The 26,816-nt window shown below is 46.1% G+C and overlaps 1 protein-coding gene across 1 annotated transcript in view; it reads left to right on the forward strand.

Annotated features, from left to right (window-relative positions):
* The first annotated feature begins 1,660 nt into the window (after nt 1–1,660).
* EDN1 (endothelin 1) overlaps nt 1,661–26,816 on the forward strand; it is a 97,635-nt gene continuing 72,479 nt past the window's right edge. Inside the window, exon 1 of the mRNA XM_080380501.1 lies at nt 1,661–26,786. The gene's annotated coding sequence lies outside the window, so the exon portion shown is untranslated. The remainder of the gene's footprint in view (nt 26,787–26,816) is intronic.

Here is a 26,816-nt window from a genome sequence, read left to right on the forward strand (position 1 = left end):
AACAAAACTGCTAAGAATGAGACCAATTCCACCCTCTCCAAGGCATGGTGTTAATAGGTTCTGTAGAAAAATGTCCAATTTATCTAAGTTCCTGCTTATTACAGTTGAGCAATCGCCCCAAAAGCAATCAGTTGCAGAGCATTCGGGGACGCAGCTGCCCCAAACGGAGGGCTTCCTGCAGCCTGCCAGGGCAGCATCTGCTGGGAGCACCTGAACCAGAGGCACACTTGTGAAAGAACCCATCCAGGCAAACAAATAGAGAAACGTGTTTATGTGAAGTATTTGAAGAGAATGGCTCATTAAGTCGGGCAGGATCACTCCGTGGAAAACCAATCACTATTTTAAAAATCAGCAGGAGGAAAAGGAGAAGGCTGTCCTTTCAGTTGATGCAAGCCACAAGGAGTCTGTACAGCCTCCCTCTCCTCCAGCCACTGTAGGAGTAACCTCAGACCCCGAAGAGACCAGATTTCCAGTTTGAGAAGCACCATGTGGAGTTAGTTATGTCAGCAAAGCAGCAAGGGGAGGGGGAGGATAAAGAGGAGCAGAAGGAGGACACACTTGTCACCTGGCCTCTAAGAGGAGTTTGCAGTCACTCGTAGGAGGTGTGAACAGTGTGGTGAGGAATTGCCCCGGTGCTGACGGGCAGGGGGCTGGGAAAGGCAAGAAGCCTGGAGCAGGTGCCCATCAGTGTGAAAACGCTGATAGACTGGAAATTGGATATAAATTGGGCTTAGGGGCAGGGAACTGTGTGGGCTGTGAGATGAGCTATTAAGCAAAGAGGCAGAGTATGGGAAGGAGAAATGGGAGCAAGAAAGCAGCCTCCTCCGGGCGGAGTAGCCTTGCATTAGCACAGCCCTCTCAGAGGAAGGAGCAGGACAGAGGCTCACACAGATGAGCAGATTTTTTGCCACAACACATAGCGAGAATCCTTCTTGTGCTCAGCCTGACTTTAGCTGCTTGCTTTATGCTCAGTTTCACGTTTAAGATCTATTTTTTATTAACAGCAAGTCAGATCTTGAATTCTTGTTCTAGTGATTTGAGCTCTAGAAGTGCAGCTATCGATCCAGTTCTGTTTGGGTTCACAGAAAGCTAAGTTGTCCATGCCTGGGGGAAGATCTTGGGCACAGCTATAGTGGGTGGGTCCAGGATTGCAGCCACTTTGGGAGCTGGCAGTTGTCTGGTTTGAGTTCAAGTTAGTTGAGGACTTTCTGCTGCCTTTCATCTGCTCAGCCAGAGCGCACGGAGCACTGCTCTTGCTAGCAGAGTGCTATTTCCTACCTCCTTACTCCCATTTCCCACACTCTCTCTTTTCCTATCTTGAAATGGGTGTCTCTCATACAATGTCTTTACAAAGGGGGGGAAGGCAAGCTGCTCTTGGTCTCTCTCTTTCCTCCTGCTTGTATCTCTTCTGTCCAGAAAAAAATTGTGCATACCTGACCCAGCATGAACCTGAGGAAGATGATCAAAACAATTGTAAAAGATCATCCACAAGGCTGTTTGATACCTGCTAGGTTGCTGAGTCTTCCTCAAGGTTTATGCTAGCCATATCTGCTGCATCACAAAGAGGGGAGCTTCAAGCTGCTATTGCCGATGTATAGGATCCTGCAGCGGCCTGTTGTACAGGCAATCCTGTTTAAAAAAAAAAAAAAAAAAAAAAAAAAAAAAGGCCCAGGCTTTTCTTCTGTTCCTTTCTATATAGTATACAGCTCTCATAACTGCCTTTTCTTCCTCCTTCCCAAAGAATTCTGCCTGGTAAAATATCAGAGGGAACAATCCTATGCAAAGAATTAATATCAAATAGGGTTGGCCTGAATGCCCAACTACAGCTCCCGTAGTGCAGTCAGTACAGTATAACTCCAGCATCAGCATTTGTTCTAATTCATTCCAGCTCTGTATTTTAATTCTTCAAAGGCAGCAATCGTAATAGCAAAACCCTGGCCTTGATTTTTGGGATACCTCTACTCTTTTGCACATATCTGTCAGAATGTCAAGAACACACAGGATGAGCTGTAACCAACCCCAGAGAAATCTGGCAGCTATTGCTTCAACAGTTTCATTGCCACCTTCTTTCTCTTCCTCTTTGGACTGTAGATGTTGACTAAAAGGCATTTTTTAATCAAGGTTTATGTATCCTGTCACCCTCTAAAACACATTTTTCCATAAAGATAAAAGAAGATGCTGCAGAAAAACCGTGCCTTTGTGTTCAAATCCTCATTGCTCATGGCCAACAGCGCTGAACTTAATTTTTTTGTTGTCTCTTCAGACAGTGAATAACAGAGCACATGTACTGTTCTGCATGGAGGATTGGGATTAGTATAAATAAAGCAAAGAAACATTTATTTCATGTTGAAAAATTAGAGATCAGAGTGCCTATTTAGAAAGTTAATTGGGTCGGGTTTTTTCTTGGGTTTTTGGGGGTTTTTTTGTTTTCTTTTTGGTTTTGTTTTTTTTTTTTTTTTAAGCAGTGGCAGTGTCTCAGCAGTGTGCCCATAAGGCATTTACAGTTTCTCTCTGTTGCTCCACACATATGCTCTACATAAAACCAGATGCCGCCTGCTCTACAGATTTTTCTTTCAACTGTGCCGTGGAACAACAAGGGACAACGAGGTAAGAGTGGCATCAGGGCCACTGGGGCCAGGGCTTCACAGATGGACAAGAGGTGCAGTTCCACAGCCCTGAGCGTGGAGAACAAACAGAGCAGGCCTGGGGGAGCAGCCCAGAGCCCAGATCGCTGGACAAGTCCACAGCAGCCAGACAGTCCAAGTTCAAACCAAGACATCAGCCCGCAGGTTGTGGTCAGGGTTGAAATGGTCCATGGCCAGGCAGGAGAACAGCTGCAACCAGTGCAGGTGGGACCAAGCACCTGAGCTGAAGATCAATGCTCAAGGTAAACGTCTACATGTATATCTTCTGTGCCAGGCTCACCTATAGGAATGAGCATCACAAAAATTCCCATACAGCCTAAATGGCTGATTTCTCTCCTTTAGGAAGCCTTTTCTGAGCTCTCCAGGGCTTCTCACAGTAAAATAAAACAGTAGAAAACAGAAAATAAATAAGTTTTGAAGGACAACAGAGTAGCCTGCTCAAGGAAGAGTAGAGATAAGTATCACTCCTGGTAGTTTGGAAAACCAAACTATTACAGAGAGAGCCCAAGCGAGGGATGGCGTGGGGGTAGGAAAGGGCTGTTCAATCTGCCAAGAACAAAGAAGCAAAGAGCAAAAGCTGGAAGCTTAAGTGAGGTGTGTGTAGTGACAAAGATAGAAGGCAAATGAGAATACACAGCCAACGTGAGAACAGTTTAATGTGGGATGTCCCCGTTCTTTTCAGTCTTGTCAGTATTTGGGTAACTTCCTCCGGATTTCTGAGTTCAATGCAGAATTCATTGAATGAGACTTTTTGGCCTGTATTAAACAAAAGATAGAGAGTCCTAATGCTCCCAGTGGCTGTAAAATTTATAAGCATATGAATTTGTGGGACTGGAGCTTACTTTTAAGATCCCAGTCTCTGGCTGGTTGTCTGGCAGGGGGATGGGGCAGGAGCAATGTATCACCTGAAAGTGTATGTGTTGGACACTGAGCCATTACTACTCTTGAGGCATTCCACCCGTCACCAGCATCACCAGCTGGGAGCTAAACCCAGCTGAGTCTTTTCAACATGTTTTCTAGGGGAGAGTTTCTATCCTTAAGCCCAAGCCTGAAACCAGCCATGATTTATGTGCTTGACAGACTACAAGTAGTGCCACTAAGAGCCTGGCAGAACGGTCACCAAGTCAATTGCAAACCATAATGTCAGGTGTATATCAAGCCAAAGGGACAGCTCATTGCTGCTCGGACTAAAACTCAGCAACACAATCAAGTGTTTGAACTTCCAGGGCCCAGAAGGATCAGAACAAGTATAGACAAGAAAACACCATTGAGTGCTGTTTTGCAGTTGTGGGCACTGTGGTTTCTTAACCAGGTTAAACACATAGATTATACCTTGGTGATGGAGCCTTAAGGGAATATCTGTTGTGAGAAAAGATACTAACAACTGCCGGGTTGTCACAGCACTATCAAAACTAGCTGACTGCAACAAGGCTTTTTTACCATCACATACCAGGTTACTTTCAAGAAGTAGTCAGCACGTCTTCCCCCGGCACAGCCATCCTTTGCCTTGTCTCACCTACATCCTGGGCACTCTCTCTCCTCCCTCTGCTTCTTCCAGGTCTCTCTTCATCCAGAGCTCCCCTTCTGTACCCCTTAGAGCTATTTAACTACTTAACAGAACCAGCCACAGCTGCACCTTATCCACACCAGCCAACCCACCGCCCCTGAAGCCAGCCCACAGCTGTATATTATCACTGTTTATTAACCTAGCTTCATTCCTCCATAATTCCTGTACACTGGATGAATTTTCCTCTTCACCAGTGGAAGGTAGCATCTCCTAGACTGGGCAGGAGCTCTGGTTGAGTTCCCTCAGGCAGCAACACAGAGCTGTCAGCTGGGACACAGGGACAGGTCCGTGGGGAGGGGACCACCAGTGGTAGGCAGAGGCCTGAAACACCGGCATCCTTGTGCCTGGAAGAAGGAAGGAGTCATCAGAGCCAGGAGTGTGGATAGAGAATGAGAAGAAAGATGGGACTGCTTAGGTCAAGAACAAGCTGGGTCAGCAAGCCTGGGCATTTCAGAGTGAAGGAAATAAAGCCCTGACACATTCAGGGAAGCAGGACTTTATCCCCTTCGTAAGCAAGGTCACACCAGAGACTTACGTGTATTTATACATATGGGTCTCTGCCCCAGCTGTGTCCCTCTAAGGAAGAAGAAAGCCGGTCAGGCCCCCCAGATTAGCAACTGCTTTGCCAGCCCAGTGTCTGCAAGAAACATACAGCTGGATCCAGCTATTAAGTCTTCATCAGGACCATGAGACCATCCCTAATGGGATTCTCTTCTCCCCTCCCGCCCCTCTCCATTTACACTTGCCAGTCTTAATTTCATTTTAGCTGTAAGAGTCTCTTTGCTGCTGACGTTTCCTCATGTCTTCCCTAAGCAAACCTATGTTTATGGCATTAAATACATTGACTGTGTATTGGCATCAAGCAATTCCTTTTAAAACGTAATCTTCCCCTTTCTGTTATTACCCCTTTATTTCCTCTGCTATTTTTCTTGGTGAGTTATATGGGGAAGAAATTACTGCTATTTTGTCTCGAGGTTTCCCTGAGGAACCTTGTCAAAATGAACAATCCTTTTACTAAGCTTTCCTATACAGATTGAGCAGAAATAAAACAAAATAATTAAATGGCTCCTGAAAGAATTCCATGCGTGAAACCCTGGGGGAAAATAATGGTTTCATCTATGACATTGTGAAAGCCTTTATTGAAGCACAGCGTTGATGTTCTGCATAGGGTCTTAGGGTGTCATCACCATCACCGTCAGATCCGAGTGCTTTCCAGGCGTGCAGTGAAGCGTCATGACTCACAAGTGTTGTCTATTTGTTCTCCCAGCCTCCCACTGGGAGAAACCTGTGTGGCTGAGCCTTGTTTTGGAAGTACATTGCTTTTGTTTCAGGCATATTTTTATTCTTGGTTTTAGTATACTTCTTATCATCTGTTCCCATTACAGAAGTTTAGCGCGCTCAGGGAACGAGCGTGCCTCCTAGCTGCCCGCTCTCCTGAGCGCTTTGTTCTTCAACAGAGGATTGAAAAAAAAAAAGTATTTGGGAAGTTTTTCTCAAGTTAGAAATAAGAGGCTGAATTTCACACTGGTGATACACATAATCTGTGCCTGCAAACCGGCACGATGAATAATATCTTGGCTTGCTCTGCTGTGCAAAAATACCCTGCATAAATACCCTGCATCCATGCAAAGTTACGGTTACCACAGCCCCGAGCACGGCTGTGGCACGGAAACCCTGAACTCCCTTTGTCTTTTTTTTTTTTTTTTTTCCCCCTTTCTTCTTACAAAGCGCGTGAGGGTTGCTCGACTTTGGAATTTGCCCTTCCCTGTGGGATCAAACAGTCCGAAGCTGTTAGTTTTCTGGCTCATCTGTCCCCCCCTCCCCTACTTCTCAGAGAGCAAGAATTAATGGGCTCAGTCCTGCAAACCACTGATCTTTCTGGCACCGGTTCAGCAAACCACTTATGCAAGTGTTTAAATTTTAACCACGCATAGGAGCTGAGTCACTGAGGTTAATGCGACTGTGGTGGGATCATCTTCCCTGACCCCACGGCCTGACCTGCCGACATCCATCTGACTCCCGCGCTACCATAACTTGGGAGTGACCTCAGCGCATGTTTCTTTATCCTGGAGTTAGATGAGTATATGGGGACTTTGCTGGATCTGCCTTAGACCGCCCTGCCCCAAAGCTCAGATCTCCACAGAGCAGTCACCGGGGACAAGCAGATGGCTGGGATCAGCTCCATGATATTGTCCAAAGTCAACCACCTCCCTTGGCCATGAATCCCTTGGGGCACCTGTGACATTGGGCAACCTCCAGGGTCAGCACCCTCTTTCTCACCACGTTTTCTGAGGGGTTTTTTTTTGCCTTTTGAGGGGATTTTGTGGTGCAAGGAGGGGAGGCTGGTGCCGTGGTTTGGGTACTCGGGTTTATGGGGACCTGAACCTCAGTGGTTTCCTCCAGTGCCATGTTGTAACGGTGGAAGGAGAGGTCAATGGCCGTGCATGAACAGGGGCTCTCACAAGTTTTTTGTTCTTTATAGAAACAACGACAAAAATTCATCTCTAGAAATCATCACTTACAAACTTATAAACGTTCAGAGACAGCCAAAATTGACCCATCCTTTTTCTTCAGGGGAGTGCGGGAAATAAGCTCCAGTGGTCCCAATTACTCTGTTCACTAGAAAAAAATATTTTTGTGTAATGACCTCAGTAGGGAGTGAGTGGCTCCTTTTGTGTATTAAATTAAAATCTCTGGGGGGACATTAGGCCCCATAATTCGTATTTCTCAGACGCAATTTAAGTCTTTCATAAAAAAAAAACCCTCGTAATAACTGAGCTCTGTGATACCCAGTAGATTCATTTTCATGTGAAGGATGAAAATAGCCAGCAACATGTTAACAAATTCCATGGGGAGACCAATTGTAATGATAAAAATAATCTGATGTGGACTGCTTTATGGATCACTGAAAAGGAAAAGGCTGACTTAAACACTTCCTTTATATTAAGACAGAGGTGGGGAAAAACTCTCTAGCTTGCTCATTAAGAATGGAGTACATGAGCAGTTTCCAAAGAACAGAGGCCCAAAATAATGCATCTCTATACCTTACTTAGAAAAAAATCCCGTGTGCCAGGAAGACTGCTCGCACAAGTTGTCATCACTTCTGTTGCATCAAATTGACTGAGGAAAGGAGAGGTCTGCACGAGTAACAGCTCTCACATACGGGTAACTGCAGAGAAGAACATAGTTTCCTGTGTGAATAAGTGATGCTGGATGAAACCTCATGTTTGGAGGAGCACATGTAGAATTCCCAAGGTTTTGGGACTTTTCCAAGAATTGCCTGTGAGTGTAGGAGAGCCCCAAGCCTCAAGATGCTTCCTCTGCCTGCATCCTGGGAGAGCACTGGTATGTTAGAGAATCTCAGCAGGAATGGACCTTAGATACAGCTTAGCCCCTGGGGTGGGTAGGCATTTTCTGGTGGGAAAAGCAGCATTCCTCCCCCTCCAGCTGGAAACTTTATCTAACACGATTGCTTATTAAAGTACACTGATGGATGCATGCCTCTGCAGCGGGTCATCTCCTAAGGAGAAGCAGAGCCTTTGGTAGGGCTCTCAGCAATACCACTCAGAGCAGGGGGAGATGGGAGAATAGAAGAAAATACAACAAATTATTTATCAAAATAACAGATACAGCCATTGCAGTTGCACGTTGGTTTGGGTTGGTTTCTTTTGGGTTTTTTGGGGGTTTTTTTGCAGCCTACGTTGCAGTTCAAGTGATAGTAAAACATCTGGCAGTCTCAGAAAAGGACAGTGGCTTTGACAGTACATTAGCAGCTTTGCCTAAAACAATTTTAATTATTATTTTAAGCATAAAAACTATTTTAGCAGAATTCATCATCTGTTGTTGAAACATTTTCCACTGGAACCCTTGGGTCTTGCAATCCCTAGATATTTACTGCTATTAAAGTAACACATGAAAAGACGCTTATCAGTCCCATCCAAAACATGTTTTGTTGCATAGAAATGCTTTAGTCTATTTTTGTATTTAATCATCTATAAATAAGAAAACTAAAACCCAGTCCCACAGTACACATGCAAGCCATGTGTACAACAGGTACTAATTTTCGGTGTGCACTTGATTTGTCAAAAAAATTGAGCAGAATAAGCTTCCTAAGCCCTGGTTAGTAGGAAATCGGACTGAGGCAGACTACAATTATAGCAGCCTGTGAAAAGCAGAACAGATCAGGCCTATGTTACACATTTTTCCTGGTGGAGTTGTGAAGGAGAGTTTGCAAGGAGATATGGCTGGTGAATGATGCAGCTGCACTAGAAAAATAACCCAGAGCAGCCATAGCTGTGGAGCACGGGCCTACAGGTACAGGTTATCCTGCTGAGATAAATCATACTGGCAAAAAAATAATTGTGCCTCTGCTAAAAGCCTTTCCCTGACTGAGTACAGACTGAGAAGACCTAACACACACAGACATGGCCCAAGTTATGTGGTTACCCTTTAACGAGAGACCATGACTCATCATCATTGGCTCCTACCTCCTTATCATTTGCAAGGTAGTGAGTGAAAATATATTTTTTTTATCAAATCCTGTCAAATCACTTTATCCCCAGAAAGCTGTCTGGAAAACCACGGAGGAAGTGTAACAGGCATGTCCACAGGCAAGGGAGAAGCCAGCTCCATCTGCTCAGACCAGGCTAGCTGAAGCCACCAGAGAAATAAGGGGCAGATTGTTGTCACGTTGTTAGTACTGATAACAACTCCTTATTTTCACCATTGCAAAGGATATATTAGCCATTTCCTTCTCCTTTCTTCTTCTCTCTAACTGTGGATACCTTGATGTTGAGTTTACACAGCTCGGTTTAGGCAGGGCTGATGGACAGGCTGCTCCTGCTGTAACTCCTTCCACCAGCGTGTAATGGGAGAGCACCAAGTAATGAGCCCAGAGACCAAGAAGGAGGTGAAATGGCAGGGAAAAAAGGCCAGTGTGTTATACAGGAATTTCTTTGTAAGCAAGAATATTAAAAGGATGAAAATCGATTCATAATGAATTCAGGAGGCTCTCTCTCCATATTTTAACTGCTTGGTATTATCTCATTGAAGAGGCACTCCAGGCTCACTAATGGACGTTGTTACACAAGCAAAGCATTCCAGCATTGATTTTTCTCTTGCAGAGGATTATGAATCAACATGATTTAACCAGCTCTATGGCTGAGAGTAATGGCCAGCCACTGAAAGTTTAGCCAAGCCCAGGAACTTTCGGGACATAAGCAGTTTTGTATCAGTGCTTTTAATTACATTTGAAGACATGGATTGTCCATTAATATTTGACCTCTAATTATGTTCTTAAGAGGTGGCTCTATTGAAAACCAGTTACATCAAGAAGATGTGTGCAGGAGCTTAAACCAAACAGATTTGGTTCTTTTCCTCTGCAGCTCTTTCAGGAACCTTTGCTTGAATGAGATCTGCTTTTACCAGAAGGCCAGAGGGGCTAACACACGCACCATCACTCGGGTCCCAGGGGCTTGTGAACCTGATGGGGATGTTGTGGTTATGTATGCTACAAGGGTCTGAACTAAAAAGCAAGTAGCTGCTGCCCTGGCTTGCATTTGGAGGCACCGAAAGGATGCGATTGCAAAGTGGTAGCTGTGAGGTGCAACAGCCGCAGCAGGCTCCGCTCCGCAGGCTGAATCCCATTGCTTTCCCATCAGCAGGACCCAGCTGAAGTTGCTCCAAGGCATCCAACACCTGCTGGTTGTGCAACACTTCTGACTTGGGCAAGAAGGGGAACAAACCCTCCTTCCACAGATCCCCAAGAGCATAAATACATGCCGTAGCTAGAAAGTAAGCATTTAGCATTGGCATCACGGATGAATTTGCTTGGCCTTGCACTTCCCACTACGGCAATCAGCAGCTATTTGCTGTCTGTGACAGCTGCCAAGTTCAGTGACCTTTTGGACAGCAGAGAGCCAGGCAGGGCCCTCCTGGGGCTGGTGGAGTTTGTAGTTCTCTCACCAGGATCCTCCAACCTGCCCCAAGCTGAGAAAACCCCACATTTCTTTTACGTTTGTCTCCTCTTTCCTCAAAACTCCCCAGTCTCCAAGCTGTCCAGATGTGCTGGTATCATCCAGCGAGCCTTGCATAACTTCCCTCTTGAAAAAATAAAAAATGAAAGTGCTGCAGTAGCAGTTCCTATGGAAATTTATTATTCTAATAAGATCCTCTGAAGCACTCAAAACCAAACTAACAGCTGTTCAGAGACCAGTTGTTTCCCCTGAATTCATTGAATTTCTGGGTGATCATGGACATTTGGGATATAAATCTGAACACTTCTAAAACTGAAGCTCGAGAAACATCCAAACCAGAAACAAAATCTTGATGAAGTTGAAAACTGAATTTAGCATTCAGGTCCCTGTTTTCTTTCCCCTCTGGACATGAGACAAAAAATCACTGGTTTATCGTTCTGTTACTAACAGCACCAAATAGCTTTGGATGCACATAAGGAAATCTCTTGTGTTCGATTTAGGGCCAAATCGCAGGGGTACGCCAGAGCTTGCATTAAGAAAGCACAAAGCCATATTCTCTTCTGTGCTTCCTGTACAGCCTCTGTAGACTTTGCCATGTTACTTCTGACTTACACCAGCACAGGAGAAAGGGAGACCAGCCCCCATACAGCAGGAATGGCTGTGGGGCTATGACAGGAGCCTATAGAGCCCTGCATGTCAGGAAGAACATGTGTAAGGGTCCTCCATGACAGCAACTAGGGATCATAAAGCAACGACCAGGCAGCAGGTTTGAAACGAGCTAAAGGATGTATTTTTTTCACACCAAATACAAGTGAGCCACAGAAATTTGCTATGAGGTGTTGAGAACAGTAAAGCTCATCTGTTTTCAGAAAACTAGATAACTCAGTGGAATAGGGAGCTGTGGAGGGCTGCTAGAGTCAAAAGCACCTCCTCTGGCTCAGGAAGCCTTCGAGTGACAGACTGATGAGGGTGTCTCAAGCTATTAATTTCCCTGTTTTTATACTCTTTCCTAGGAATGTGCCTTGGGCTGCTGTTGGAGGCTTTTGTTCTGAGCCAGCACAGTATGAGGAAAGGGATTGTGGCAGCCTGACACCCTTCCCATGACGAAAAATCCAGCACAGAACAAGGTACACAAGGGATCTGAATGGAAGCACAAGGGATTTGAAGGGGATGCAGTGTAGCACCTGGTCCCTGGAGAGGCTGGGCAGGGTGAGACAACCCTCTGGGGCAGGAGTTGACCCAAAATCTCAGGTGCCTTTTTGGTTTCCCAATTACTGGTTGACACAAACTCTCCAGGATCCCACTGAGGACCTCCACGGCAGCTCAGCCCTTCTTCAGTTTTGACTTCAATGTACAAGCTTCAGACTTGCCAAAATTTCAGTTTATGTTTGGGTTTTTTTTAAACACAAACAGTGCTCAGGATGATATTTACCATGCTCAATTTAACTGTATCTGGTTCAGAGAGTGTAGAAATATATATATATATATATATATATATATATTATCGACAGATATCCTTTAGAATGAATCAGGCTATTTTCCCTCCTGCCTGGAAAGCATCCTGCCTTAGGACCTTTTTGTGAAGATTTTTCCATGTTGTACTTTGGTTTGGTTTTCAGTTAAACAAGTCACTGGACAACACAACAGATGTGAAAAAGCTGTTTCCTTTACACTGTACATTTAGATGGAATTTATTTCCCTATATATCACGTGATAAAGCCCAAACCCTTGGTCTTACAGCAGGTCTGCAGTACAATTGCCATAGATCTGTGCCATCTTCCTTCAGAGGTAGGCAAAGGAGTGTGAGAGCTGGCTTCTGCCTTTGCTCACGCAGAAGGCACCTGTGTGAGAGCATAAGCTGCTCAGAAACTGTGACCCTGACAAGTTTTATTTGTAGAAGGAAGGTGGACAAACTTTCTCGGCTCTGTAGGGAAACATCTGTGCCTTTTCAAGCCTGGCAGTGGTGTCCTCGTGCAGGAGTGCTACTAAGGTAACTCCGCTGCTCTCTGTTCCCCTGCGTGGATGTCCCTGTTTTAAGCTGGATCAGGCATTGCCTTCCTCCCCCTCCACGTTCAGCTCTCGCACCATCACACACCGAGCTGTGCAGCTGCTGTCCTCAGCTTTCCAACTTCCTCTCTGTGTGCTCCCTCTCCAGCAAACTTTCCCTAGAAGAGCATGGGAGAAAGCTGACCGTCCCCAAAATGCTGCTGGAGTGCCACCCTTATGTAAAGCCAAGGAAACACAGTATGTTTTGCCATCTAGTAGTCACCTACCGTGAAATCATTCCATTTTGCATACAGTAATTGTTAGTGATGGGGCGAAAGGAATTATCCAATTCCAATATACTTAAGCCACCTTTCTGGAGAGAAAAACTTGAGTATATACTTAACTTTAAAGGCAATATTAATACCCGAGGACCTCAGGTAACTATGAGCCTTGCATGAATTTAAGCAAGGCACCACACAGTCTTCTAAGTAGCTCCTGCATTTCCTCAACACAGGAGTTTGAAGATGAACTGCAGAAGGAAGCATATCGATATGTCTGCATAAAGACCTAAGCACAGAAGAATAAGTATCGACTAATTATTCCTCTCCTGCACCAGTCTGAAATGCTTTTAAAGGAGCCAGTTATGATCTACTTATTTCAGCTACCGACGGGAGAGCAAGCCAAGGAGGCAGCAGGACCTGGCTGGAGACAGAGCGTGTTACCCCTCTTTGGGAGAAAACCACAGCACGCACTCATCCTCTGGCTGAAGCCAGCTGAACCATCCCATGGATATGCCATTAGCCGGGTTCAGAGCCTCAAAATTATATGAGCTGAATCAGGGTCTCTAAAGGCATCCTCACACAGCTTTTAGTGACCATACATGCAGTGGGTTTAGGATTTTAGGTTTTAGTGGTTCTGCATCTCCCCCAGACTCCAGGTCCTTCAGATATTTCATCTATTATGTGACCATCTCCATAGCCATCTCCTCCCCAGGGCCCTCTCCAGCTTTCTTCTTTTCCTCTCTGTCCCGTCCACACCACAGCTATATCTGGCCTCAGTTACCATCTGTAATTTTCTTTTTTTCAAGTTTCTTTTCTCCTCTTCTAGAACTGCATAACCCTTTGGGTCTGCCAGCTGTGGTGAGGGATGAAGAAGTTAAAATAAGGGAAGAGAAGTCAGAGATATTCCTTGGTATTTATTATAAAAGCCTAAATTTGGATTTAGCCCTGAAAAATTTTCACATTGCAAGTCTAACACCCTCCTCAAGCAGCACCCTGAAATAAGCAGCACCCTGAAACAAGCAGAGCCCCAGGTACAGGGAGGAAGGAACCAGAGCTGCCAGTTAATCACTCAGCCCACCAGAAAAGATGATGCGAGGTCTCCAAATGTGTCCGAGAAGAAAAACAACAAAAGGCAATCTGGTAGTTTGGGGTTGGGGGTGGAGAGGCAGTGAGTAGTTTATTTCAGAAGGATTAAAAAGGTCAAAGGAGTCAATGTGGAGAAGTCTGCCCAAATTCTCCAAAGCTGTTAGCATGGGATCAGCTGAAAAACAAATCCAAGGGGCTAATCCTTTAGCTTGTTCAGAAGAGCAGGGCATATCAGAAAAGATGTTCCCCCTCCTCTCGCCGAGCGTGTCTTGCTTCAGAGATGAACTCCGTGATGACCCTCCTTGGATGTCCCTCCAGCTGTGACACCACCTCCTCCTTTGTGCCCGGTTTGCTCCCTCCTTAAATGCAAGTACATGGAAACCTGTAGGGGCAAGGAGGAAGCCCAAGGGCAAATTCTTCATCCCCATACCAAATACAGACATTGCTGTTTCTCTCATGAAGAGGATATAGCAGGAAAGAAAGTAGCAAGCCTTCCAAGACAGCTCCTGTCTTCCAAAGCAGAAGTCAGGGAGCTGTGTTACCCCAGCATGAGGGGGGCTGGATATGAACACGCTGTGAGCAGGTGGGAGTTGGAGTGTCTCAGTCATGTCAGCGCTGATTTGGACTTCGCATGGCTACGTGTATCAAATAGTTTGCTTCAAAACAGAGGGTGTGTTCTGCCTCCTAGTTGCCTAGTGGAAAAGGGAGACGTGATGAAGAGTTGTGCTGTGCTCATCCCAAAGCTCTGAACCTCCCTGGTGGATGTCCCTCACCTTGAAGATATAAAAAGAACCACCAAGAACTGCCTTATCCACACCCAGAAAACTCAGTGTATCTTTCCAGTTCCAGTCCCTAATATTGCCCTTCTTTGCAGTCGAGGGTAAGGAACAGCTCTATACCATCTGCAGGCATTCTTTGCCCCACAGGTGTCAGCAAGAGTTGCTCCTGCCCCACACACAGAGCTTTCACACAGTTCAGGTTAGCAACACAGGCTGCAGAGCAGGAAAGAAAGAGGCACCCGCTCCCACTGATGGCCCACGAGCCTGCCCATTTCTTTTTTCTCGTAACACTTCAGTCTGAAGGATATGAACTTGGTTACATCTCCTTACAGACACCAGTTCTCCAGATGACAGGGCTTATCAGCAGCCTCAGGGCAAAGCAGCTGATGGGTTTCTTTGGGATGTGGGGCTTGACCCGCTGCGGCTTTAAATGAAGGTGTCTCCGTCAGCTCTGGATTAAGTCTGTATGTGGGGTCTGGAGGAACTGCAGATGTGTCTGTTGCTGCGGGGGGATCCCCACAGTTCTGGCTGTGGCTCCTTTGCCTAAAGCAGACATGCTTTTCTAGCGATACTTCGGTGAAAAGGGCTCAGCAGGGCTGCCTGCTTCGCTCCCTCTGCCACGGGCAGTGCCACTGGCATCATGCGCTGGGCAAAGCCCAGCCTGAGGCTGCTGCTCCCCAGCTCCTGGCACTAAACTTTAGATCGAGGCACCACCTAGAGGCATGTGGCCTGTAGTAAAGCTGGAGTAGCTGAGGAGCCCAGCCAGGCTCCAGCAATTTTCAGCAACAGTAACAGTGTGGTACTATGCCTATCAGAAATGAAAGCCACAGTGTTCCCGTTTTCCTGTTCCGTATTTTAGCAGAACAAGTTGATTAGTTTGAACCATAAATGCAAACCTGGAAGCCTTCTGAGAGAGCAAGCTGTGGTCAGATGCTCTGGGAGGGGAAATTCAGGCAACAGCAAAACCAGTCCAGTAGGACACTTTAATTGGGGTATCTTTGTAATCCAGGCAAGATGTGCTCAGTTTACTAACAACTTGTTTTGGGCTTTTTTGTGTGTGCAAAAGTCCCAGCCTCAATTTTAGTCATTAAACAATTCCAGGTTTTTTGCAATTGCTTGTTGTCATCATTCACAATATCACAGCTTTTTAGTCCTGAGTACCTAAGCAGCCTCTCCAGGCCAGAACCAACCAGGATTATAGCACTACTGAGGGAAAGAGCTATTTCTCTCTTCTCCGGAGTCATTTCCTTTGGGACCTTGATGCTGAGTTGAGGTACCAATTCCCTACGCTGAACCTCCTCGAGTCCTCTTTTTGCCTTCAGATCCACTCTCCAGAACCTCAGGAACAAGTTTCTTCAGAAAACAGATCCATATGCCTTAACTTTCTACCAACCACCTTCTCATTTTCTTCTTTCCAGGTTGTCCTTTTCCTTGTTGCAGCCCCCTTTTCCACTGTAAACCTGATGCTGGCCTCTCCCAAGTGGGAACTTAAAAAAAAAAAAATGCTAGGTTTATGGAGGCAGAGTTGGTTTTATTTGGTTTATGCCATGGGGAATGCATCATGAAGTTTGTTGCATCACTGAACTCCGCTATTATAATGAAGTAGCTCTCCATAATAGTAACTGTATCACAACTGGAGACCAGCCCTGGATCTGACCGTGCCTCCAAGGTGGTATCTTCCTATGCTTTGTCTCCCTGTCCAGGAAGAAACTTTTGAAGAAACATTGATGGCCAGTTTTAAGATCCAGAATAGTGGCCTGTGTGGTCCACATATCCCCAGACATGTGGAAAACATCACTAAATCCACAACCACACCTCTGACACAGCTCAACAGGGAAAAAGAATAATAGTCCCTGAAGCCCCTTAGACAAAGATCAAAGTTCCTAAAAAAAGAGAAATGTCCTCGGCTTAGTGAAGCTCCTGAGCTTTGGATTTTATGTGCCAGAGGCATGCTTCACAAGAAGTAGGTGACCACAGCAGGGTGACACTTTGCACCTGTGAGCCCAGAAACATTCATTTCCTTTCTTAGTATTCACAAGGACGCAATACCTCTAGAGGTGTTTGAAATACTTCCGTCACCTACACCCTGCCATGTACTGGCACCCCCCAAAAAGGAGACACATCGGACCCTCATTCTCCAAACACTTGAGCATATGCTTGAAGATATTCTCAAAGTCAGTGGAAACGGTCACACAGTTAACACCACTGAGCAAAGGTGATGTGTTCAAATGAGCCCAGCAGCGGGGACCTTGCAATTTTGACAGCTGCATGCATCTTCTGGTGGAACTGTCTCTCCTGAATGGCTCCCCAAAACACATACTTCTTCCTCGTGCCCTGTTTTAAGCTTGATACCCCGAGATTTTAATCTTTCATGCCTCTTTCATGGTCCGTGCTGCTCTGGGACTAAGTTCAATGTCAATGTTACATTGCACAGAGGATGCAGCGCTTTGTAGTTCCTTCATTGCTTAGCTGCATTTCTCATGCAATGGGCCAACACGTCTGCCTAAAGACTCTGGGCTGTCAAATAACCTTTGAGAAAACCATGCCCTTGGTGATAAGACCAAAGAAAAGCCAAAAAAAAAAAAAAAAAAAGGCTTTTTACTTTTATGGAACAACAGTTTAGATTGCATGAACCTAATCAGCGCCTTCTTTTGCTACCGTGTACTTTGATACAAGGAAATGTAGGGCAGGTTCCCTATCTCAAGGCAGCAGTTTTCCGTAACTGTTCCTCAGGAGGAGGACAAGGGACATGGCACTGGCTCCCGCAGCCCCACAGAAGGGTTTGCACTGCTGCCTTCTTTTGGGGAGGCCTCACACTGTGGCCTGTTACAATAACGTGTTCCCTGCCCTCCCAGTAGCAGCTCTGGAGAGGGGCAATGCTGGCCCCGCTTGCTTATTTCCCGGAATTACTGGTAGGACAGGGCCATTCACAAGGTCCGAGAAACCAGCTGATATGCTCCAATTGAGCTGGCAATGGTTTATTTTCCATACAGCACATGTGCCTTTGGTGGCACAGGCACAGCCAGCAAGCTCTTAGCTGCAGAGGACTGTTTCCAGTAAAAACCACTCTTTCCTACAGCGTTGGAAATCCCACTTTCTCCTTGTAAGGACTGTCTTACACAATCCCGAACAAACTGCAAGGAAAACAGGATGCTACTCTCATTCAAGTATCACAACTGATATTTATGAGGAGAGAAGTGACAGAATAGAAAACCTGTGAATAGTAACTGCAGCAAAAGGTAGGTGGCCTTAGATGCCCTGCCTCCTCCGTTTCTTGTAACAAGGGCAGTGAAAGAAAATGAAATTTTTTAATTCATTGATAGTGTAATTTCTCTAGAAAAAGGAAGTGGGGATTTCTGGTTTGTCTAAGCCTGAACCGGCTTCCCGTGAAGATAAGTGGGTTTTGAGAGGGTCACTTTGCCTTGTTGCTTTTGACTTCCACTTTGCCGGGGAAGCAAGCAGGCTGCAAATAAACAAAGTTTTCAGCTGTATCATACAGCGCCATTCAAAGAGTGCGTATCAGCAAAGGAAGCAAAGGCGTTCTATTTGTTTTTCTCATTATGCAAAATAAAACATTTTCAAATTTAGTTTCAGCGCTTCTGGGAAAAGATACAATTCTGGTCATCGGTGCCAGGAGAAAGGTTAAAAAATTTGGTGTCTGGAGAAAAGGTCTTGAGAAATGAGGCCTTTAAATGATACCCTTGCTGTTCCTTGTGTTTGGCCTGGACTTTCTCGTAAGTTTCATTTTTCTAGAGAAAAGTGTGATTTTAAAGCCATTTTAAAAACTAGGTACAAAACTATATGGATAACCTACCACTGAAGTGTACTGAAAACACTGGTAAACTTTGTTTCAGTCAGGTTTGCACCCTCCTTACTATTCTGTCCTTTTAAACCAAAATTAAATGGCTCCCACTGGGTTTCAGCTGGTGTGAAACTGGCTTAGCGTCTCAGAGTCTTTTCACTGAAAAAAAGACATATATCTGCAAGAATTCGAGGAAAGCTGGTCTGCTCTGTCAGCTGACAGCTTGAACTCTACTGTGCGTATTTTCACAAGACTCATCCTAAACCCATCGTAAGAAACAGCTGTTCCTGGCTGTGTCTGTTGAAATTGAAACCAATAGTACAGTTTTACAGCATAATCCTGTTAAGAAAGGTAGAGTATGTTTGTCTTTAAATAAGATGTCATTAAAAGCTGTAAAAGGTAGGGAAAATGACACTAGGGAGCAATTCTTAAGGCAACAGCTGCTCACATCCAGTTACACCAGTGGTAACAGGGTAACTACAACTCAGCTAATATGAACAGGGTTAGTCAAAGGATGACGAGTGTTCTGCATGTACAGTACTGGGAGTAACTGGAAAAAGTCTTCATCATAGGTAAGCTCAGGAGGTGTGGATTAGATGAGTGGATGGTGAGATGGATTGAGAACTGGCTGAATGGCAGAGCTCAGCGGGCTGTGATCGGTGGCACATAGTCCAGCTGGAGGTTCGCAGCTCGCGGTGTTCCGCAGGGGTCCCTGCTGGGTCCGGTCCTGTCCAACTGACTCATCAGTGACCTGGAGGAAGGGGCAGAAGCGCCCTCAGCAAGTCGCTGACGATACAGAGCTGGGAGGAGCGGCTGATCCACCCGAAGGCTGCGCTGCCATTCAGCGAGGCCTGGGCAGGCCGGAGAGCTGGCGGAGAGGGACCTCATGGGGCTCAGCAAAGGCCAGCGCAGGGTCCTGCCCTGGGGAGGGACAGCCCCGCGCACCAGCACGGGCTGGGGCTGAGGGCTGGGAGGCAGCTCTGCGGGGAAGGACCTGGCAGTGCTGGTGGGCAGCCAGTTGCCCGTGGGCCAGCAGTGTGCCCTGGTGGCCAAGAAGGCCCAGGGGACCCTGGGGTGCGTGAGGAGGAGCGTGGCCAGCAGGTCGAGGGAGGTGATCCTGCCCCTCTGCTCGGCCCTGCTGAGGCCGCACCTGGAGCGCTGGGTCCAGTGCTGGGCTCCCCAGTTCAGGGGAGACTGGGAACTGCTGGAGAGGGGCCAGCAGAGGTTATGAAGATGGTGAGGGGGCTGGAGCATCTCCCTGATGAGGAAAGGCTGGGGGAGCTGGGCCTGTTTGGTCTGGAGAAGAGAAGACTGAGAGGGGACCTTTATCATTGTTTAATAACATCTTAAGGGGGAGTGCCAAGAGGCCAGGGCCAGGCTCCTTTCAGTGGCACCCAGTGACAGGACAGGGGCAACGGGCACAAACTGCAACACGAGAAGTTCCATCTGAATGTGAGGAAGAACTTCTTTACCTTGAGGGTGCCGGAGCCCTGGGTCAGGCTGCCCAGAGAGGCTGTGGGGTCTCCTGCTCTGGAGACATCCCACACCCGCCCGGACACAGCTCTGTGCAGCCTGCTCTGGGAGACCCTGCTTTAGCAGGGGCTGGGCTGGATGCTCTCCAGAGGTCCCTTCCAACCCCGACCGTTCTGTGATTCTGTGAGATTCTGTGACATCCACAAACTTTTTTTTCAAAGCACAGCCCTGCATTTGCTCAGCACTCTGTTGTACCAGCCCATCAGAGTAAAGGTCCCACGTGATACCATTCCTACTGAGGCTTCCCACGACTCCAGCTGAATGCCCACAGCTCTAATGCTGAGCACATCTAGGAAACTGAGGAATCTGCATTGCCTTTTTTTTTTTTTTTTTTTTTTTTGCCACAGCAAGTAAATCTCCTTGGAATAGCAAGAACAGAAAGGTCTGGGGTTCCCAGTGGCACCAACTCAGGCTCTGCTAAGTAGCCAAAATGGAAACAGCTGGTGAAAAATTCCTAATACAGTCATGTCGCAAGGATGCTTAGTGAAAGCAGCCACAAAAGCTGGCTTCATTCCTACATGCTATACATCATATATGGTGAATGTCAACATAGAGCCCTGCTGGGCATCTTGGTTTTATAGCTGCTCGCAGGAACCTGGAGTCATACAGTTTCTTCTCTTCCAGCAGTGCATTGGTGATCCTCAAGCTGCTGTTCCTGGTTTCCTGGCCCTGACAGGACATGAAATCCCCTTGTCACTGTTACCAGCAAGTAATTGCCATAACAACCCCTGGATCTGTGTGGTCTGTATTTTACCTCAGACAGACAGTAGATATTTTAACATATGTATGTCCCTTGAAAAATAAAAGGGTGTCCCTCATATTTTCCCTTCAAAACTAAGGAGAGCTCCTCAATTTTATTTCTTTGTTGCTTATTGTAGTTTATCTACAGCTTTTCTCCTTTTACAGTTTTTAGTGTAACTTGTTCAAGCTGAGACTGGGTGCAAGAAACAGCTGGAGCATGTTTAATGCATGTTTCCTCACAAAGCTGCCTTCTCCTGGGAGAAACAAGGGCAGATAAAGAGTAGGAACTGCAGCTGGAGAGAGATGGTCAGCATTTCTTTTACAGGCAAAGCATGCCCTGGTCAAAAAAACAAATAAACAAACAAAAACCAAAGACAGACACAAGCACCTGCCCAAATGGATGACAAGTAGATCTTTACTGCTAGGAGCACTGGTTTGTATGAGGCTGCTTTCCTGCCTACCTTCCAGGCAATGATACACAGAAGTGTAGTGCTAACAGATTTGGGAGCACAGCAAGTATCTGGAACAAGTAACCAAATTAAAACAACTTCATACCTACGGCTCAGGCTACATCTAAACAGGTGCTCTTTCTTAGCACGTACTCGTTTCTCTCACAAAGGAAATGGTGGAACCAGCAAGTCGGCTCATCTAACGCCAGGCTCAAAACGGAGGTGGCAAAAGAGTCACAGGGGGGCTAGACGTGGTAGCAGCAGGGCTGGGCTGTAAAGAAAGTTCAACACCATTCCTGGAACAATGCGTTTGCTAATTACCTTAATTTCGGCAAGGCCTTTATGCACTCAGGAAAGGGTAGAGCCGGCTAGCTCTCAGAAATCTACTAACTTGAGTCTTTGGAGGCAGTCTCGTTCAAAGGTGGAGCAAGTCACATAATAGGTGAAAAAACTAGGCATGAAAAGTCAATTAAATTCATGAATTCAAAGAAGCGTCTCTGAGCAAGCTGCATGAAATGAAGATCTCGCAAGTACCTTTTCTGAGCAAAGCAACATAAAATCCAAGAGAGAGACAAACTGAAACAGCTAAGAAGTCAGTTTTGATTAGCAAACCTCCATGTGAGTGCTGATAACGTAGCAGGCAGGATACAGGACACAGGTTTGAGGAACTCAGCTCATCTCTCCAGCTCCCCAGCAATTTCTCATGGGACGCTGGACAAGTCACTCACTTGGTTTCATCCCCAGCTAACTCTAGACATTAAGGGGACAATGGTGCCTAACTTTAGGACTGTCAGCACCTTAGGCTCCTTTGCATATTCTACAGAGCAATTCAAACACCAGGTGAGCCAAGATGTTCACCTAATTTAGAAAATGTAGCAGAGTATCTACTGTTAAACAGGATGAGTACTGGCCGCCTTGCTTCAATTCCCAGCTCTGGGCACTAGGACGGCATCACTGATTCTTTGCCAAGACTATAAGAAATAGGCATTTATTAAAGAATATGAAATGTGCTGTTGATAGGAGCAAGATGATCAGTCAGAGAGCTGTGCATTACTCTTAGCGATTTGCTCCGGAAGATTTTCTAATTGGATGCATTGGGTTTGGGTTCCTCACAAGCCAGACTTGCCAAGAAGTAAGTAAACAAACCTGACAAAGCACATTTTCCACTAACTGTTATTTGCAAATAAGTATTCTGTCATATGCTGCTGTAGTCGTAGACAAGGTTGTACACAGAACCAGATCAGGTTTTCTACAAGTGACGCTTTCTGTTCTGTATTTTCCTTTCCTTCACCAAACCCTTCTGTTGCAGTCTTTGCACTAATCTTTTGTATTTACTGATGATAATTTTATTATAGTTAAACTCTTACTTGCATAACCCATTCTTAAAAGGGTGATTATCGACACATGTAATCTTTTACCCTCTTTTCACACTTCTAGAAGACATAATTCATACTGCTTGTATTTTGAACTTGACTGATGGAATGGAGCTGAAGACCATGCAGAAATACTTTTTTTCCCCAAAAACCAAATTTGGAGTTCAAGCATAGCTATGAGAATATATCACAGACCCATGAGATCAGACTATCCAGCCCAGCATTTTGTGTCTGACATGGCTGATGGTGGATGTGTCTGCAGGAGAACAGGGATTAGACACAGAGCTCCTTCTCCAGAATATTTCTCCAGGCTTCAGCAATTTGAGATTTTCTGAACCAGAAGTGAGGTCTTTGCCTTATGACTCGTACTAATATCATCAGTGACACGAGAAAAACTCAGGTCAATTAAAAAATGAAATTGAAGTTAGGCACCCCAGTAGAAACTGTAACAGCAAAGGGCTAGGGATTGAAATCCTTCGGGGCCTCTGTGTGCAGGATCCGGAGCTACCACAGCAGAAATAACCACCCGCCTGAGCCGGTGGGTGAGGTGCCATCCTGACACCACGCAGGGCGCTCCCTCGGCAGTACAGGTCACCCCTGTCACCCACGCAAGGCCTGGCAGAGAGGGCTCTGGTCACCTGCCCGCAGAGCTTCACCTTGCTCCCAATACACTGCTTCTGCTCCTGCACAAGAGCAAAGGCAGAGTAAAAGATGGAAGCAGGAGGAGCTGCTACAGCATGCTGGGACGGGGGATGGCCAAGCGCCGCCAGCACCCCTGTGCCTGGCTTCAGGGGGAAGTGGACACTCTTTCTCCCACAACATCCAGGCAGTGTAGGGAAGGGAGTGTCTGTTAACTCTCACCTAAAAGTTATGTGGATTCTTTATTCCAAGACTATTTAAGCCTTTTCCCTTTTCCCACCTGATGTTTCCCCTCCTTTAAAATCTGTCTTGGCTTCCAGCGAAACATTTCCCTGATGCTTCCCGTTCTTTGTTGTGGAAAGTGTAAGCGAGAGGAAGGTTTCACAACAGTACCTCTGAAACCTGAATCTCTGCAAACCGTCCTTATTGTGTTTCTGGTAATAACAATTTTAGCCCTGGGAGAAACTGTGAACTTTGCTCAGTAAAGCTGATTTTTCTCCTCTATTTGAGCTCTAAGCTGGGTTTGATTTCTGTGTTTAAAATGGTAACTAGTCACTGCCACCTGGTGCCAGGAGATGCATGGTCTGAAAGAGCTTTCTTTTCTCATCTGATGATGGCTCGTCTGTGCCAAACATCATATAGCTGCCACCTTCCTCCCAACTTTGAATGGGGTTTTGTATCTGGAGGGAATTTTGGAAGGAAAATGACCATTGGTGGTACTGGGATGGGGAGAGGATCAGGTCACATGCTACAGACAGGTGGGGCCGAGGTTGCTGGATTAGTGGGTGGCTTTCCTCTTCTCCTCAGCACTTTAAGAGGTCCACAACTGTACCATGAGACAGGGACCTATGTCCTTTGATAAACATAATTCACTGGAGATGGGGAGAAATTGAGGAAGCTGGTTTGTGAGAAATTATGCTTTTGCCCAAGGACCCTAATATCTATAAGGGGAAATAAATCCGTTGTAGGCCGGGCAGATGAGAACAAGGTAATTTCCAAGAAGCCTAAACTAGTTAGCTCTTTAACTTGCATGTTATGTAAAAGAGAAATGGGAATCTCCACCCCACACCTTGTGGAAGGAGGGAAGCAGGGGGACTGGACAGCCCATAAGAGGCAAGTGAGATGCAAGAGGGGCAGCAAGTGGAGTAAAAGGACAGGTTATGCAACTTTGATTTAATTGAGAATTGTGTTTCAAATCTGCAGAAAACAGCATGTTGCTCCCCTTGTTCCCTAAACAGAAAGGCACAGTTTTACAATCTCCTTTTATTGTTTTGCTGATAAGCAGGCATTTCACATTTCTGACACTATACAAAATGTCCTTTAGAAAACTCGGTCAGTGCCATGGACTTTTCCAGCTGGAACATTAAAACCAGAGCCTGGCTGGCCAGCTAAGTTTTCACCCCATAACACCGTGTCTCAGCTGTGGCTGGCCAAGGTACTCCAGCTAGAAAGGGGGAAAGCCTGCAGCAGGAGAAGTCAGCTTCAGCTCCTGCTTCCCCCCTCACCCAGATGGGTAGCAGCACAAATACGGCACAAGCTTCCCCGCCCATGGGGCAAGCTGGCTTCGCATGCCCAGGGACGACTTGTTGAGTACCTGACTGTACGATCGCACACGACTTTCTATTTCCATTCTGCAAACACTGACTGCTAGCCAAAGTTTAGTCCTGTTCTGCTTATTTTATAAGACCCCTGCTGTGACCCATACTGTTACAGACTCCTACTATAAACAGCTATAGAGTGAGCAAATCTTCCTTCTTTGGCAAAACTCCCAAAGGGTATTTTTGCGTGGCACAGACCTGCCCAGTACCTCCCAGCATCCAAGAAAGGATCGGGGGTTACCCCTTTCCTGGGGAAAGCCACCTCCTGGCCCGGCAATCCTCATGGCCTGAAATGATCCCACTGGGCTGCTGGCAATGGAACATAAATTTGTTTTTGCATTACTCGAACAAGCAACAGGAAATAGCTTGATTCTGGTTAGTCTCAAGATCTGAAAGTGGAGCTATCAGAAATCACTGAATCGGAGGATATGGATCTCTGACAACAATAATATTTATGAATCCTTACCAAAAATTGCTGAAAATGTTTTTTGGTTTTTTTTTTCAAAAAAAGAGAACAGCACCTTCAGAGGTCCCTGCGATATGCTTGTGCTTTGTTACTTAAAAAAGGAAACATGCATGCCATTTTTGCCAGCTAACAAAATACTTTCTAACAAGGCATTTTGACAAAGCTGAAAATATCTTACACGAATGTGAGTCATTCTGGCTTCAAGTGCACATCTTAGAAAAAAGAATCTCAGGAAAAAATCTCTTTTAAGTGCGTGCTGGCATGAAATACAGTCTTTAAGTGACAGGCCTGGAAAGGCTATGCATATTTGTATTCTATACAGAACGATAGCTATCTTTCAACCCACACAACTACTTTGTGCTTTTTCTTTCTTTCTTTCTTTTTTTTTTTTTAAACACCAAGAAACAACAACAACAAAAAATTAATCTAATTTCTTTCCCAACTTTTGGATACTGATAAAGTTTATTACTTCAGTGGGCTATGATTGCTTTTTAAATGTAGCTAGGTGACCTCTGCTGGTAGATTCTTATCATAACTGCAATAATTCACACATGCAGGTACAGATACATTGGTATTCTGGTAAGTGCTGCCCTACATACACAAGAAGGCATAATACACATGAAGATACAATCCCTGCTCTGAAAAATAGACTCCCACGCTGGAAAGGTGTGAAAAGAATACCATATAACCCAGCTGTCTCTGCTCACAGATGTTTTATAGGGCAGTTTTTAGAGAACCTTTGGAAAAAAAAAAGGTGTGACCAACTCAGGATGGGGCCACCGGTGTTTATTCAGCACAATGGTCTAAATGCCCGCTATTTCTTGGAAAGCCCCCACGCTTCATCCTGTTAGAAGCAGGGAGGTTATACCGAAGGAAGGATTAGTCTCCACTTGCATTCCTTTCTTGTACTCTTTCTCCTTGCAGCCATTGTGCAAGAAAGGATACCACCTAAATGGACCTTTATTCTGACTCAGCATGGCTGTAGACAGTCTGTCCACTACGAGACAGCGGCACGGTATAATTTGATACTTAAAAAAAAAATGGCCATTCACCTGCGAGATCACAATGCAACTTGCAGTTAACAGCCGCGGTCTTTGTGATAGCCAAGGTCATTTCTATTATTACAGCACAGTGCACGGAAATACCACAAATACCAAGAGAGTCTTATCTATTTATCATAGGTGAAATTGGCATGCTTTGCAGCACAATGGCTCCACATCGGATCGCAGGCATTTGAGTTCACTTGAGTTTATATTCAGAGGCTGGCTTTCCCAGCTAGGAGCCCAGTGGATTTCGTGCGTGGATATATTTGTGATGCCATTGCCACAGCCGTTTCGTAAGTGTCCAGCTTCCACACTGACAGCTGCTGTACCTCAGTGTAAAGTGGCAAACAGAAACGTGCTGGATGGCATTGCCACTGCCGTTTCCCAAGCGTCCAGCTTCCACACTGACAGCTCCTGTACCTCGATGTGAAGCGGCAAATATAAATGTGTGTGAAAACCCTTTGCCCTGACCTCACCAGGGTTAGCGGCAGGAGCCAAAGGCAAAGGCCAGGCACGGGTCTTCCCTCCTCTGCCCCCCCCCCCCGTCCCCGTCCCCGTCTTTATTTCCCTGCTGTTGCTCGCACAGCCCTGACCCTAAAGCTCACTCTGTGGCACGGTGTCCCCTGTCACGTAAGAAAAGGGGGGTTATGCCTGAAGGTCCCGCTGCTGCTGCTAGACCCGAACCACCGTGGGCCCCAGACCCAGCCGGCCGGGCCGCGGGGAGCGGGCTGGGGACAGGCCCCCTCAACCCGTCACCCCCCTGCGACCCCGGCCCTCCGGCCGCCTGAGGAAGGGCGGGAGGGGTCCCTCGGCGTGTCCCCGGGTCCCTCGGCGGGTCCCCAGGCCGGGACGG

The sequence above is a fragment of the Falco punctatus genome (genome assembly GCF_963210335.1).
Source record: "Falco punctatus genome assembly, chromosome: 3".
Lineage (NCBI taxonomy): Eukaryota > Metazoa > Chordata > Aves > Falconiformes > Falconidae > Falco > Falco punctatus.